The following is a 7,094-nucleotide window of genomic DNA, read 5'->3' as shown; positions in this document are numbered from 1 at the left end:
TCTTTGATGTCATCATTAACATTCCAGAAAGCAAGTGATCGTCTTAAATTTTATAAATAGATTATGATTAAATTTACCTAGTTGAAGATGCTAACTTCAAATAACAGACTAAAGTGGTAATTTTTATACGATAGATGAGGAGATTAAAGTATAGAATTAATAGTTCCGTTAGAGTACGGCAGTGTGAAAATTGCATATAGAGAGAAGAAAGCGAGCATCTCTCTTTACCAAACTCCCCCGTTGGAGAGGGATGGTGATGCCACCACTGGCAAAAGAGATGATCACCGACACGCTCAAGTACCGCCGATGTGTTTAAAACAGTTCTACCGATTTTTACCGCAGTCAAGCTCTGAAGGAGTAATATGAAAGGCTCTGTAGCTAGTGGCAACCGATGATGGGTTCAATCCCAGGTTCCTTTACATCAAATAGGTGATTCCTCTTCTGTTGTGAAACCCGAGCACATGATTGAGCAAATCGAACAATCGTCGTTCGGAATGGGTTTTTTTTTACGTGAGGTGCTCAGTGGCCTAGTAACAACCGTGTTTACTTATCTGCAAATTGTATCGCACACTTATTTAATGCGTAATTAAGCATAGATTTACCCGATATTTTACGTAAATTTGAACGAATATCGCAAAAAATAAGCCGTTTTGTATGAACACAGAAAAAAATCTAAATTTTAATGGTGATGTAAACATCCATACATGTAAAAGTTCAAGCATGTAAACTTCCTTTTCACGTAAACTAACAACTTGCAAGACCAGTTGCTTACAAAGTTGAGTGGTTGAATACAATATTTGATATATTTCATAAAATGTCTCATAAATTTACACGATCTATAATGTATCCTTGTATGATATGTGACGCTCCATTTACGTGCATCATAGTGACAGAGAAATACACTACTTTTTCGAACTGTGCATGCTTGTAAACAAATTGGCATCTCTCTTGTAAACAAAAGGGTTCTTTAATTTAAAAAAAAATAATACATCACTTACTATAGGGGAAATGGATGTAATGTCGGCCTAAATGCCCCTAATTCGGGCCCATACATAAATTCAGCAATCGACTAAATTTTCAATAGCGACCACAAAATATCCATTAGTACCGTCTAAATGACACGTTCATCTAGTGATTTCTATATGGGGGTACATTTTGTGAAAACCAAAAATGGAACATGTAACGAAATTATGAAAGATTTTGAACGTTAATAACTCAGCTGCCCCTGGACCAATTTTACCACCAATCGATCAGAAATATTTCTACGCATCATAGCAATGCTTTTGATAGTTGATTTTCAACAAGGAACTATTGAAAAAATGGTAAATGTCAAACATTGTCCAAAAGCGTCGAAATAAATAACAAATCCACCAATTATGTACATGCATATCTGCTTCCCTAAAAGAGTCATCAGATAATCGTTTCTAGTCGAAACATGTCGATGTAGCATTGCTCCTTCCCCAACACTTTCATCAGAGAGTCGTTAGTAGACGAAACAAGTCGAAGTGGCATTCACCTCCGATCTTCGAGAACCACACGCCCCCAACGACCACACAAAAAGCTCTCCAGAGTTGTACTATTGTAACCAAACTTGGAAGCAGGGGTGCGAGTGATTTTGATCGATTCTCTTCATCGACTTTCTGTTTCGTTAATAACTCGACGGAAAACACATGCATTGATACGTTTGTTGTTCTGGATGATAGAAGAGCATAGCAGAAATAGGTTCGTGAAGCCATGGTCATCAAAAGAGGAAATCGATGAAGAGAATTGATTTTCACTTCCATCTCGATTTTAAAATCAAGATTTGAAGAAAAATAACCACTGCACTGTTTGGCATAAAACTAACAAATTGAATACTCACTCCCATACAAAGAACTACCGAGGGGCGCTATAGTATGGTGATTTAAGCTAATGTAATGACACTTCTTTAAAATAGTTCCAGTGCTCCAATTGAGATTTGCCCATAAAGAACCCAATTAGCGCAATTTAAAAGAGAGGAAATTCTACGCGATAAAACGTGTTCGTTTGAGATTTGAGTGGAAAAAAATTATTTTAATTGCATGTAATTTTCTTGAAATTAAGAGATTTCTCTTTGGATGCTATTGTTTTAATAATCATCCTAGAAGTGAGATCAAAAACCTTTGTCAATACAACTTCAGCAAAGTTAAACAACAAGAAAGTTTGCTCAAGGCTCTAACTTTTTTTTTTCATATATGACCTGTCAAAATCAGTTTTTTTTTACTATAACTTTTGTTGTGCTTGAAATACACATCTTTGTCGAAATTAGAATGTCGCTATCATTGCTTATTTCAAAATGATATAGCTTTATAACAAAAAATAATCAATTTATTAGCACTGCAGGCGCCAGACAGCGACAGATTGAACCACGTGGATCTGAAACTAGATGCTATAGGGGAATTTACGTATTCTCGTCAATCTAAGCAGCGTCCGAACTTCTATTAGCGATTTCTCAGCGTCACACACATACATGACAGGTTTGTTTGTTGACATTTATCTGCTGCTGCTTGATCAAAACGGGTTGAACATGTTTTTACAACGCTCCAAACTTCTCAGGTGAGTGTGACTATTGTCGGCAGTCTCTTTTTCTTCGGCACCCTTTCCATTTGAACTGCGTGTTAACCAGCTGTTCTATTATCGGCAACTCGAAATCAGCCGTATTTTGTAGTGTGTATATTTAATTTAAAGAAAAATATGGCATAACATGATTGCACAGTCGTAAAAATGTAATCAGATTGAAGCTGAAAAGGTAAGGAATCGGCTTAATACATTCAGCGAAGAGTTTTGATGGGAAAATACGGTGAAATTAACGTTTCAATTTCGGTTGCCGAAAACAGTCAATGGGTGCCGAAGCCATAATTTACCCTATACTAAAAAATCCAGAAAGATTCATTTGTATCTAGTTGTATCCGGATAGTTAACTCTCCATACCTCGATGTCCACTAGCTCGATATCGAGTTACGGAAGCACAATACAAATTAATTTCATGTTGCAAATTATGAATTGGGTTGTAAGTGGACATCGAGTTATGGAGAGTTGACTGTATCCAGCAAGACCCTTAAAATTGAAAAAACTTTGATGATGTATATCTTTTTATTTTGTAATTCTAGAGCTATTTTTCTTGTTAGGGTGCCTCCATTCTCAAATTTTTGTTTTTCATTTCAGCAAAAAGTAGTACAAATACGACTTTTAGAACTAGTAACAACCTACATTTTTGAAGAAAACAGCAAGATGCTACGTTTCATAGTTACACTTGATTTGTATGGCCATTCAGAAGCCGTATCAAAAATGCAATTATCGATCCAACTACATGATATATTGATATTTTAAGACTGCATGCTTTTTGGGCTAAAATAACCCATGGCTTTTGATTTTTAAATTATATCTAATACCATGTTTGATTGATTGATTGATTTATCTTTATTTAGGAGGCTTTCAGCCTGAGGCTGGTTCGCCTCCACCCATGTTTGAAACAAAAAAAAAAGTAAGAATAAAAAACTGATGTTTTAGGGACACCCCAACTCAAGCAGGAAAATAGCTCTGGTATGATCAGATAAAGAGTTAGAAAAATTGTTTTTTTTTTTTTAACAAAGTTGCTTGAAATATTTTTTCTACAACTTTGCTCAAGAATGTAACCACCTATAACTTCAAACAAAAAAGTTATATTTCTGATATTTGTTGAAATGAGGACCACCCTAATAATCCTTTTTTTGCAAAAAGGTGACTCATTTTAATATGAACAACTTATCCTAGGAAACTAACTGCCTCAAATGAATAGCAACAAATTAAATATTGTTTTCCTGCAGTGCACCCAATTGGATTCTTTAATTATGTCACATATATCATCTGATCACAACCAAATATTTTTTCGATCCCATAGACTTTCATCTCGATTTTTCAATTAAGATTTAAAGCAAAATAATAGCTTCGCTTTTTGACATTAAACTAACAAATTGTCAGCTCGCTCTCATACAAAGTTCTACCGAGAGGTGCCAAGATAATTATTTTTGTCAATTACTTATTTCAAATAGTCCTAATTCACCAAAATAGAACGCTATGCAGCTTTTTATGCTCGCCATAATATTAGTTTTTTTTTCCTCTGTTTGGGACATAACACCACTGCGACCAGTAATTTGATCTATTGTAGTATATTCTGTGTCCTTAGTTTAGTGCATGTCGTTTTACTCCATCACTATTGAGAAATGATGAAGTATTCGGTTTTTATACAGTTGTCATTCTTGCCTTCATCGCACGAAATCGATTTTAACTGAAAGGTTCCGCTATTTATACCCTTCGGAGTATTGAAACACACTCCAAAGCCGCGCCCCTTTGTCAGTCAAAATTGGATTCCTTAACAACAAAAACAAGCTATGAAACCGATAATGACCATGCATCAGAACCCTAGTCTTAACCACTTCAAACTAGGGAACAACGAATAGAAGATTAGGAATCACATGCATAGGTGAATACTAACTAACTTATTTTTTCCTTGTTTCAAGATCATCCTCGGTCCAGGCAACCCGAGGACTTATCACTATCAAAAAGGAATAAAAAGTAACAAGGACTAAGATGTGTTCCTTTGATTACTGAAAAAAACCTGTTCCCCTAGTTTGAAGAAGTCAGGACTAGGAATCGGTGGTAGATCTTACATCCCGTAACGTACCACGAAAAGGGGATCTACCCACGTTACGGGGCATAATATTAGTTAATCACCCCTCGGTTTGACATTAGACGCTTTCAGATTGTTATTCTTCGATGCAATCGGTGTAAATATTTACATTGTTTGACAAATCTCAGGTAATCATGACAGCAGTAGGTCTCTTTTCTTCATTCAAATTTTTTTCAATAATCCAACGTCATGATTACCTGGGTTTTGTCAAATAAGGTTAATATTTACATTGCTTGCACCAAAAAATTCTTCAATACACGACGTGTAAATATTTACATGATTGACAAATATCAGGTCATCATGACATTTTGATCTTTGAAAACAACGCGCATAGTCCTCTCCAGGCGGGTAAATGGATGAGTAAATTATTTTAACAATAATGAGTTTCTGCTAACAGTAGCTAACAGTTATTACTTAATTGGTATAATAAATTACTCATTAATTAGCTAGCAGTGTCACTTTTATTGACAATGGGTTCACATTTACTCATAAATGGATGTTTGATTCTCACCGTGCACATGACAGTATACGCTAGTGTGTGTAAAATTATATTATTAATGTAGTGTTCGCGAAATCCTGCTTGGAGAACTCAATGAGAAAAAGAGACCTACTGCGTCAGGATCTGTCATGATTACCTGAGTTTTGTCAAAAAATCGTAAATATGTACGTTGTGTGTAGCGAGGGGGACGACTCTATCTTCGATGCAGAAAAGATTGTGTTTTGCTGTGGCTAGCTGCACGCACGTTGAGTAGATAGAAGGAAGATTTATGTCGATTTTGAAGATTTCCTGCAAAAAGATGCAGCTTGATGCAAGTATATGCGAGAAATAAAAGATGATTTTTCGAAGATTGATTCGCTAGTGTGAGTTTTTTTCAGCATCTAGAATTGAGATTAAGATGTGTCGCATCCCTCGGTGTGCAGTGAAGAATAGCAGTGTTGTAGGAGGCTCTGTTTTGAAATGAAATCATTTTAGATGACGAATAATTTTCATCGAATGAACAATGTTCAGAAAATAAAATTTTGAAAATGATAAATTCAATTCAAGTTATAAAAGTTAAAATTCATTTTCATTGAAGATACGTATTCGTCCCTGATGAATGGAAATACAGGGAAGTGAACTGCTGACTTGACAGAGCATGATGGATCATCAGCGAGATGATCAGTTGAGTGTACTGAGATTCGTGATTTAGGTTTCAGTCGTGGGGTTTAGGCTGGCATGTATTTAATGATTTTATTAAATATTCTCAGTGTCACGCCTTCTAAAAAAAACTATTAACCGCACCGTGTTGTTTTACTCCTGGGGTTCAATATGGACTCAGGCTGCTTTCACCTATGTATTAAACAATAAAAAAAATATAATACATATCATCCTTTGCCTCATCTCTCAATGATGAAAAGAGTATCACTACATATTTCAGAAAAAATGACAATGGATGAATGTCTATTTTTTTGTGAAATCAATGTTTACTATAAGACGGTGCCATTATGTGCTTTAACGGTAATTGTCTAAAGTCAACAGTGGTGATTCAGTTGTTATAGTAGACTAGCGTAAAAAGATGGATATAATATTTTTGGGATCGCTTAACTGGTTCCAGAGATGTTGCCAGAACATGTTCCGGTGAGTATCGTCATGAGACTAGAACCGACCTGAAATGTGGCAGACACGTCATACGACACCTCAAATCATATGATAATTTAAAAATAAGATTATTTGTAAAAATATTAAGGACCCATCACCACATTGACAACACCCAGGCATGTTCCGGGATCCCTCGAAGGAGTAGCAAGAATCCGACTTGAACCACAATAATCACACTCGGACATCTTCCGGGTGCTTCTGGGTATGTGGCCAGAATATAACAACAAAACCCATCATGTGAAACATTAAATCATATGAGAATTCAAAAATAAGTGCATTGGTTGTTATATTGCACGCAACGAAAATTAATCAATTTGTTCATGTTTTTCGTTTATGAGTTTTTGTCAAAACAACAGCTTCATACTTTCCATTTGGAATATCACATACATCCTATGTTAACACTCAAGTTATATTAACTATTGACTATTAATACAGTTTATTTGACATAAGATCTTCATTAACTGTACTGTATGGCTTCCGCTTATTAGTTGCCTTATGAAAAATTATGAATAATCACTAATAGAAATTTACCAAAAAGCATAACGCGATTTATGTCCATGTAAGAGTATAGGTGCTGGCTACACCCGGGAAGTTGACCCAGGAAGTTTCCATAATCTGACTCAAACTAAAACACATAGTATGGCACAACACATCACATGAGATTTCAAAAATAATATCGATTGAGTTTCCAGGACCACATTGGCAACACCCAGACATATTTCGGGTTCCCCCGGGGAAGTTTCCATTATCTGACTATATCTAAAACAC

The sequence above is a fragment of the Ochlerotatus camptorhynchus genome, unplaced genomic scaffold (genome assembly GCF_037179485.1).
Source record: "Ochlerotatus camptorhynchus isolate MF236.1 unplaced genomic scaffold, CSIRO-AGI_Acam_v1.1 ptg000132l, whole genome shotgun sequence".
NCBI classification, from domain to species: domain Eukaryota; kingdom Metazoa; phylum Arthropoda; class Insecta; order Diptera; family Culicidae; genus Ochlerotatus; species Ochlerotatus camptorhynchus.
Note: the sequence above shows the minus strand (reverse complement) of the source record.